Raw genomic sequence first — 9,534 nt, 5'->3', positions numbered from 1 at the left:
GACAAAAACCTCAAAAAAACGACAGTGTATACCATGATGTAAAAGTGAATTTATTCAATTATCACAAAAAGTATAAATGGACAAAAAACTCAAAAAACGACAGTGTATAATATGACGTAAAAGTGAATTTATTCAACTATCACAAAAAGTAAAAATGGACAAAAACCTCAAAAAACGACAGTATATACTGACGTAAAAGTGAATTTAGTCAATTATCGCAAAAAGTAAAAATGGACAAAATCCTCAAAAAACGACAGTGTATACTTTGACGTAAAAGTGAATTTTTTTCAAAAATCTAAAAAAATTCAAAATGGACAAAAAATCTCAAAAAACGACAGAGTATACTATGACGTAAAAGTGCATTTATTCAATTATCACAAAAAGTAAAAATGGACAAAACCTTTAAAAAACGACAGTGTATACTATGACGTAAAAGTGAATTTTTTTCAAAAATCTAAAAAAATTCAAAATGGACAAAAAAACTCAAAAAACGACAGTGTATACTATGACGTAAAAGTGCATTTATTCAATTATCACAAAAAGTAAAAATGGACAAAACCCTCAAAAAACGACAGTGTATATTATGACGTAAAAGTGAATTTAATTAATTATCACAAAAAGTAAAAATGGACAAAAACCTCAAAAAACGACAGTGTATACTATGACGTAAAAGTGAATTTATTCAATTATCACAAAAAGTAAAAATGGACAAAAACCTCAAAAAACGACAGTGTATACTATGACGTAAAAGTGAATTTATTCAATTATTTAAAAAAGTAAAAATGGACATAAACCTCAAAAAACGACAGTGTGTACTATGACGTAAAAGTGAATTTATTCAAAATCTAAAAAAATTCAAAATGGACAAAAAAACTCAAAAAACGACAGTGTATACTATGACGTAAAAGTGCATTTATTCAATTATCACAAAAAGTAAAAATGGACAAAACCCTCAAAAAACGACAGTGTATACTATGACGTAAAAGTGAATTTATTCAACTATCACAAAAAGTAAAAATGGACAAAAACCTCAAAAAACGACAGTATATACTGACGTAAAAGTGAATTTATTCAATTATCGCAAAAAGTACAAATGGACAAAAACCTCAAAAAACGACAGTGTAAACTATTGAAGTAAAAGTGAATTTATTCAATTATCACAAAAAGTAAAAATGGACAAAAACCTCAAAAAACGACAGTGTATACTATGACGTAAAAGTGAATTTATTCAATTATCACAAAAAGGAAAAATGGACAAAAACCTCAAAAAACGACAGTGTATACTATGACGTAAAAGTGAATTTATTCAATTATCACAAAAAGTAAAAATGGACAAAAACCCCAAAAAACGACAGTGTATACTATGACGTAAAAGTGAATTTATTCAAAAATCTAAAAAAATTCCAAATGGACAAAAACCTCAAAAAACGACAGTGTATACTATGACGTAAAAGTGAATTTATTCAATTATCACAAAAAGTAAAAATGGACAAAAACCTCAAAAAACGACAGTGTATACTATGACGTAAAAGTGAATTTATTCAATTATCACAAAAAGTAAAAATGGACAAAAACCTAAAAAAAACGACAGTATATACTATGACGTAAAAGTGAGTTTATTCAATTATCGCAAAAAGTACAAATGGACAAAAACCTCAAAAAACGACAGTGTATACTATGACGTAAAAATGTATTTAATCAATTATCACAAAAAGTAAAAATGGACAAAAACCTCAAAAAACGACAGTGTATGCTATGACGTAAAAGTGAATTTATTCAATTATCACAAAAAGTAAAAATGGACAAAAACTTCAAAAAACGACAGTGCATATGACGTAAAAGTGAATTTATTCAATTATCATAAAAAGTAAAAATGGACAAAAACGACAGTGTATACTTTGACATAAAAGTGAATTTATTCAATTATCACAAAAAGTAAAAATGGACAAAAACCTCAAAAAACGACAGTGTATACTATGACGTAAAAGTGAATTTATTCAATTATCACAAAAAGTAAAAATGGACAAAACCCTCAAAAAACGACAGTGTATACTATGACGTAAAAGTGAATTTATTCAATTATTAAAAAAAGTAAAAATGGATAAAAACCTCAAAAAACGACAGTGTATACTATGACGTAAAAGTGAATTTATTCAAAATCTAAAAAAATTCAAAATGGACAAAAAAACTCAAAAAACGACAGTGTATACTATGACGTAAAAGTGAATTTATTCAATTATCACAAAAAGTAAAAATGGACAAAACCCTCAAAAAACGACAGTGTATACTATGACGTAAAAGTGAATTTATTCAACTATCACAAAAAGTAAAAATGGACAAAAACCTCAAAAAATGACAGTATATACTGACGTAAAAGTGAATTTATTCAATTATCGCAAAAAGTACAAATGGACAAAAACCTCAAAAAACGACAGTGTAAACTATTGAAGTAAAAGTGAATTTATTCAATTATCACAAAAAGTAAAAATGGACAAAAACCTCAAAAAACGACAGTGTATACTATGACGTAAAAGTGAATTTATTCAATTATCACAAAAAGTAAAAATGGACAAAAACCTCAAAAAACGACAGTGTATACTATGATGTAAAAGTGAATTTATTCAATTATCACAAAAAGTAAAAATGGACAAAAACCTCAAAAAACGACAGTATATACTGACGTAAAAGTGAATTTATTCAATTATCGCAAAAAGTAAAAATGGACAAAAACCTCAAAAAACGACAGTGTATACTATGATGTAAAAGTGAATTTATTCAATTATCACAAAAAGTAAAAATGGACAAAAACCTCAAAAAACGACAGTGTATACTATGACGTAAAAGTGAATTTATTCAATTATCACAAAAAGGAAAAATGGACAAAAACCTCAAAAAACGACAGTGTATACTATGACGTAAAAGTGAATTTATTCAATTATCACAAAAAGTAAAAATGGACAAAATCCTCAAAAAACGACAATGTATACTATGACGTAAAAGTGAATTTTTTTCAAAAATCTAAAAAAATTCAAAATGGACAAAAAACTCAAAAAACGACAATGTATACTATGACGTAAAAGTGCATTTATTCAATTATCACAAAAAGTAAAAATGGACAAAAACGACAGTGTATACTTTGACATAAAAGTGAATTTATTCAATTATCACAAAAAGTAAAAATGGACAAAAACCTCAAAAAACGACAGTGTATACTATGACGTAAAAGTGAATTTATTCAATTATCACAACAAGTAAAAATGGACAAAAACCTCAAAAAATGACAGTGTATATACTATGACGTAAAAGTGAATTTATTCAAAAATCAAAAAAATTCAAAATAGACAAAAACCTCAAAAAACAACAGTGTATACTATGACATAAAAGTGAATTTATTCAATTATTACAAAAAGTAAAAATAGACAAAAACCTCAAAAAACGACAGTTTATACTATGACGTAAAAGTGAATTTATTCAAAAATAAAAAAAAAATCAAAATGGACAAAAAAACTCAAAATACGACAGTGTATACAGTGACGTAAAAGTGAATTTATTCAATTATCACAAAAAGTAAAAATGGACAAAAACCTCAAAAAACGACAGTGTATACTATGATGTAAAAGTGAATTTATTCAATTATCACAAAAACTAAAAATTGACAAAACCCTCAAAAAACGACAGTGTATACTATGACGTAAAAGTGAATTTATTCAATTATCACAAAAAGTAAAAATGGACAAAAACCTCAAAAAACGACAGTGTATACTATGACGTAAAAGTGAATTTATTCAATTATCGCAAAAAGTACAAATGGACAAAAACCTCAAAAAACGACAGTGCATACTATGACGTAAAAGTGAATTTATTCAAAATCTAAAAAAATTCAAAATGGACAAAAAAACTCAAAAAACGACATTGTATACTATGACGTAAAAGTGCATTTATTCAATTATCACAAAAAGTAAAAATGGACAAAAACCTCAAAAAAACGACAGTGTATACTATGACCTAAAAGTGAATTTATTCAATTATGACAAAGTAAAAATGGACAAAAAACGACAGTGTATACTATTACGTAAAAGTGAATTTATTCAAAATCTAAAAAAATTCAAAATGGACAAAAAAACTCAAAAAACGACATTGTATACCATGACGTAAAAGTGAATTTATTCAATTATCACAAAAAGTACAAATGGACAAAAACCTCAAAAAACGACAGTGTATACTATGACCTAAAAGTGAATTTATTCAATTATCACAAAGTAAAAATGGACAAAAAACGACAGTGTATACTATGACGTAAAAGTGAATTTATTCATTTATCAAAAAAAGTAAAAATGGACAAAAACCTCAAAAAACGACAGTGTATACTATGTCGTAAAAGTGAATTTATTCAATTATCACAAAAAGTAAAAATGGACAAAAACCTCAAAAAACGACAGTGTATACTATGACGTAAAAGTGAATTTATTCAATTATCACAAAAAGTAAAAATGGACAAAAACCTCAAAAAACGACAGTGTATACTATGACGTAAAAGTGAATTTATTCAATTATCGCAAAAAGTACAAATGGACAAAAACCTCAAAAAACGACAGTGTATACTATGACGTAAAAGTGAATTTATTCAATTATGACAAAAAGTAAAAATGGACAAAAAACGACAGTGTATACTATTACGTAAAAGTGAATTTATTCAATTATCACAAAGTAAAAATGGACAAAAACCTCAAAAAAAGACAGTGTATACTATGACGTAAAAGTGAATTTAATCAAAAATCTAAAAAAATTCTAAATGGACAAAAACCTCAAAAAACGACAGTGTATACTATGACGTAAAAGTGAATTTATTCAATTATCACAAAAAGTAAAAATGGACAAAACCCTCAAAAAACGACAGTTTTTACTATGACGTAAAAGTGAATTTATTCAATTATCAAAAAAAGTAAAAATGGACAAAATCCTCAAAAAAACAACAGTGTATACTATGACGTAAAAGTGAATTTATTCAATTATCACAAAAGTAAAAATGGACAAAAACCTCAAAAAACGACAGTGTATACTATGGCGTAAAAGTGAATTTATTCAATTATCACAAAAAGTACAAATGGACAAAAACCTCAAAAAACGACAGTGTATACTATGGCGTAAAAGTGAATTTATTCAATTATCACAAAAAGTACAAATGGACAAAAACCTCAAAAAACGACAGTGTATACTATGACCTAAAAGTGAATTTATTCAATTATGACAAAGTAAAAATGGACAAAAAACGACAGTGTATACTATTACGTAAAAGTGAATTTATTCATTTATCAAAAAAAGTAAAAATGGACAAAAACCTCAAAAAACGACAGTGTATACTATGTCGTAAAAGTGAATTTATTCAATTATCACAAAAAGTAAAAATGGACAAAAACCTCAAAAAACGACAGTGTATACTATGACGTAAAAGTGAATTTATTCAATTATCACAAAAAGTAAAAATGGACAAAAACCTCAAAAAACGACAGTGTATACTATGACGTAAAAGTGAATTTATTCAATTATCGCAAAAAGTACAAATGGACAAAAACCTCAAAAAACGACAGTGTATGCTATGATGTAAAAGTGAATTTATTCAATTATGACAAAAAGTAAAAATGGACAAAAAACGACAGTGTATACTATTACGTAAAAGTGAATTTATTCAATTATCACAAAGTAAAAATGGACAAAAACCTCAAAAAAAGACAGTGTATACTATGACGTAAAAGTGAATTTAATCAAAAATCTAAAAAAATTCTAAATGGACAAAAACCTCAAAAAACGACAGTGTATACTATGACGTAAAAGTGAATTTATTCAATTATCACAAAAAGTAAAAATGGACAAAACCCTCAAAAAACGACAGTGTATACTATGACGTAAAAGTGAATTTATTCAATTATCAAAAAAAGTAAAAATGGACAAAATCCTCAAAAAACAACAGTGTATACTATGACGTAAAAGTGAATTTATTCAATTATCACAAAAGTAAAAATGGACAAAAACCTCAAAAAACGACAGTGTATACTATGGCGTAAAAGTGAATTTATTCAATTATCACAAAAAGTAAAAATGGACAAAAACCTCAAAAAACGACAGTGTATACTATGACGTAAAAGTGAATTTATTCAATTATCACAAAAAGTAAAAATGGACAAAAACCTCAAAAAAACGACAGTGTATACTATGGCGTAAAAGTGTATTTATTCAATTATCACAAAAAGTAAAAATGGACAAAATCCTCAAAAAACGACAGTGTATACTATGACGTAAAAGTGAATTTATTCAATTATCACAAAAAGTAAAAATGGACAAAATCCTCAAAAAACGACAGTGTATACTATGACGTAAAAGTGAATTTATTCAATTATCACAAAAAGTAAAAATGGACAAAAACCTAAAAAAACGACAGTGTATACTATGACGTAAAAGTGAATTTATTCAATTATCACAAAAAGTAAAAATGGACAAAAACCTCAAAAAACGACAGTGTATACTATGACGTAAAAGTGAGTTTATTCAATTATCACAAAAAGTAAAAATGGACAAAAACCTCAAAAAACAACAGTATATACTATGACGTAAAAGTGAATTTATTCAATTATCGCAAAAAGTACAAATGGACAAAAACCTCAAAAAACGACAGTGTATACTATGACGTAAAAGTGTATTTAGTCAATTATCACAAAAAGTAAAAATGGACAAAACCCTAAAAAAACGACAGTGTATACTATTACGTAAAAGTGAATTTTTGTTCAATTATCACAAAAAGTAAAAATGGACAAAAACCTCAAAAAAACGACAGTGTATACCATGACGTAAAAGTGAATTTATTCAATTATCACAAAAAGTAAAAATGGACAAAAACCTCAAAAAAACAACAGTGTATACCATGACGTAAAAGTGAATTTATTCAATTATCAAAAAAGTAAAAATGGACAAAAACCTCAAAACAACGACAGTGTATACTATGACGTAAAAGTGAATTTTTTCAATTATCACAAAAAGTAAAAATGGACAAAAACCTCAAAAAACTACAGTGTATACTATGACGTATATTAAATGTATATTAAAATATATTAAACTCTGGATTCTGATCGGGGGCACTGAGACGTAGACAGTACACTGATAAAAACAGCTTGTAAGATTTATTTGATAAAATCTTTGTAACAATTTACACTCAGTTTTTCTAAGTAAAATTTACTGCTGCGATATCAATTACAACTTACTTGCCAATATCAAGTAAAATGTACTTAACTATAAATGTAACATTTGCAAAGACATTAAGTAAATGTTACTTAATTATATTTAACTTAGCATGTTGTATTTATTAAAAGTAATCAAGTAAATTTTATTTTAAAAGGAGCATAACTATTGTGAAAGTTTTATAAATCAGTATTATTTACTCTTATGAAGTAATTAAGTAGATTTTATAATGTTTGTCCATTTGACATTTTGAATTACTTAGTTGAATTAATTTATATTACTCACTATTATTATGTAAATGTTGCTATTTTAAACCAAATAAATGTAATAATGTTCTCTGCATCAAATACATTTATCACAAATCACACATAAATACAATGAAGTTGAACAGTTTATTATGTCAAAATTTAACCATTAAATCAGTAATGTTCACATCAACTGATTAAGTAGTTAAGGTACATTCATTATAATTTACAATAACTGTAGAATTAACCATGTATGGTTCAACTAAACATCAGCAGCCAACAGTGGCATAACTAACATTAAAGGGTTAGTTCAGCCAAATATGAAATGTATCACATTTGAGTCCAAAAATAACAAAAACTACGACTTTATTCAGCACTTCTCTTCCGTGTTTGTGTTCAATCCTCAAATAAAGATTCAAACGGTGAAGAGAAGCCAATGCTGAATAAAGTCGTAGTTTTTGTTATTTTTGGACCCAAATGTATTTTGGATGCTTCAAGAGACTCTAATTAACCCACTGATGTCTCATATGGACTACTTTGATGATGTTTTTATTCCCTTTCTGGACATGGACAGTATAGTGTGCATACACTTGCATACGCTCTCGGACTAAATATAAAATATCTTAAACTGTGTGTTAAGATGAACGGAGGTCTTAAGGGTGTGGAGCGACATTAGGGAGAGGAGTTAATGACAGACATTTCATTTTTGACTGAACTGAACTAACTTAACCCTTTAATGACGAGCACATGCATAGTCCAGCTGAAACAGAATGGTCACTTTTCCTTAATGCTCATTCATCGACTGGATCCTCTCAATCAGCTCCATGGACGACCATCTTAAGGATATGTTCAGCAGCAACACTGCGACTGTCCTCCTGCATACAGTTTGTAAGAAAGAAAGAACACAATTCCATTTAAGAAACAGAATTACATTTATAACATTACATTTTATTTTCATTAAAAAGGTGACCGGACCTTCATGTCGTTAGCTCACTAAAATAGAATTGCTGACATTCATGCACTTGTTGCTAACGTTATACATCAATGCCTATTTGGTATCAGAGTTCACCTGCCATCCAAACTTTCCTTCTTTTGTGCAGAGTGCAGACTAACTTATGCTTTGATATAATAATTGCTGTGAAATTTTCAGTGGATATAAAAACAACTAACTTAGACACTTTTAAAAAATGCTAACATTAGCTAGAGGACACACACACAGGCAGCCAGCACTTAATCACGGCCAGCTAACATTAAATTATTTTGAAGTTAACCAGACAGGGTGACTTTTTCGACAAGAACGTGGCTAACTACATTTAATCCCCTCTATCTTTGACTAAACACCAGTCTCAACTTTATAGAAGTGGATAATGCTTTAGCTTTAGCTACCGTTATTGTGATTAAAACTCATTTTCAGTCAATTTTAAACCGTAACGTCTATGCAATAATCAAACCATCAAAACGAAGTACATCGTTATCACAAATCTAAAATAGAAAAGTCAGAACTTACCGAGAATAAGTCAGCCATGTAAAAGCGACATCCCAAACCGACCGTCTCTGCCACTGAACCGGGATCTTTTTGAGCAACAACAAAAACGGGCGGGCAGATTCAAACACACTTTGCTTTTCAGATTAAAATTTACTTAGTATTTTTAGGTGAATGTGCTGTGACTATAAAACATTAAATACTATTTGTAAATATATGGTAAAATTTACTCTTTCTTCTCAGTTAATTTATTACATTAATAAATTGTGTAAATTTTACATAAGATATATAGTTCCAACTTAATCTTGATTTTACAATGTATAAATTACATGAATTAATGTAATAGATTTTACAATACCACAAAGTCATTTTTTTCAGTATAGTGCAAGTGTGGTGGTCCTAGAGCCTTCCAGAGCTGAACAAGAGCCAAAAACATAAAGACATGCCTCTTCCCAATTATTGAGCACGGCCAAAAAAACCAGTCCGCAGACATAGTCTTTATAGATGATATTTCACATTTAATATACATTTTCATGGATTAAAACACCACTGCTGTACTAGGCAAACTCAACCGCA

The 9,534-nt window shown here is 28.1% G+C and overlaps 1 long non-coding RNA gene across 1 annotated transcript; it reads right to left on the bottom strand.

Annotated features, from left to right (window-relative positions):
* Positions 1 to 7,967: 7,967 nt before the first annotated feature.
* LOC137079199 (uncharacterized) lies at positions 7,968 to 9,334 on the bottom strand. The gene is made up of 3 exons (XR_010905425.1): positions 9,317 to 9,334; positions 8,983 to 9,047; positions 7,968 to 8,350 (listed from the first exon to the last, which is right to left on the bottom strand). It is a non-coding gene; the product is annotated as an uncharacterized lncRNA (long non-coding RNA).
* Between the last annotated feature and the right edge of the window lie 200 nt (positions 9,335 to 9,534).

The sequence above is a fragment of the Pseudorasbora parva genome, chromosome 6, assembly GCF_024679245.1.
Source record: "Pseudorasbora parva isolate DD20220531a chromosome 6, ASM2467924v1, whole genome shotgun sequence".
Taxonomy (NCBI): Eukaryota; Metazoa; Chordata; class Actinopteri; order Cypriniformes; family Gobionidae; genus Pseudorasbora; species Pseudorasbora parva.
The sequence above is the reverse complement of the archived record's forward strand: the minus strand, read 5'-3'. Positions and strand labels throughout refer to the sequence as shown.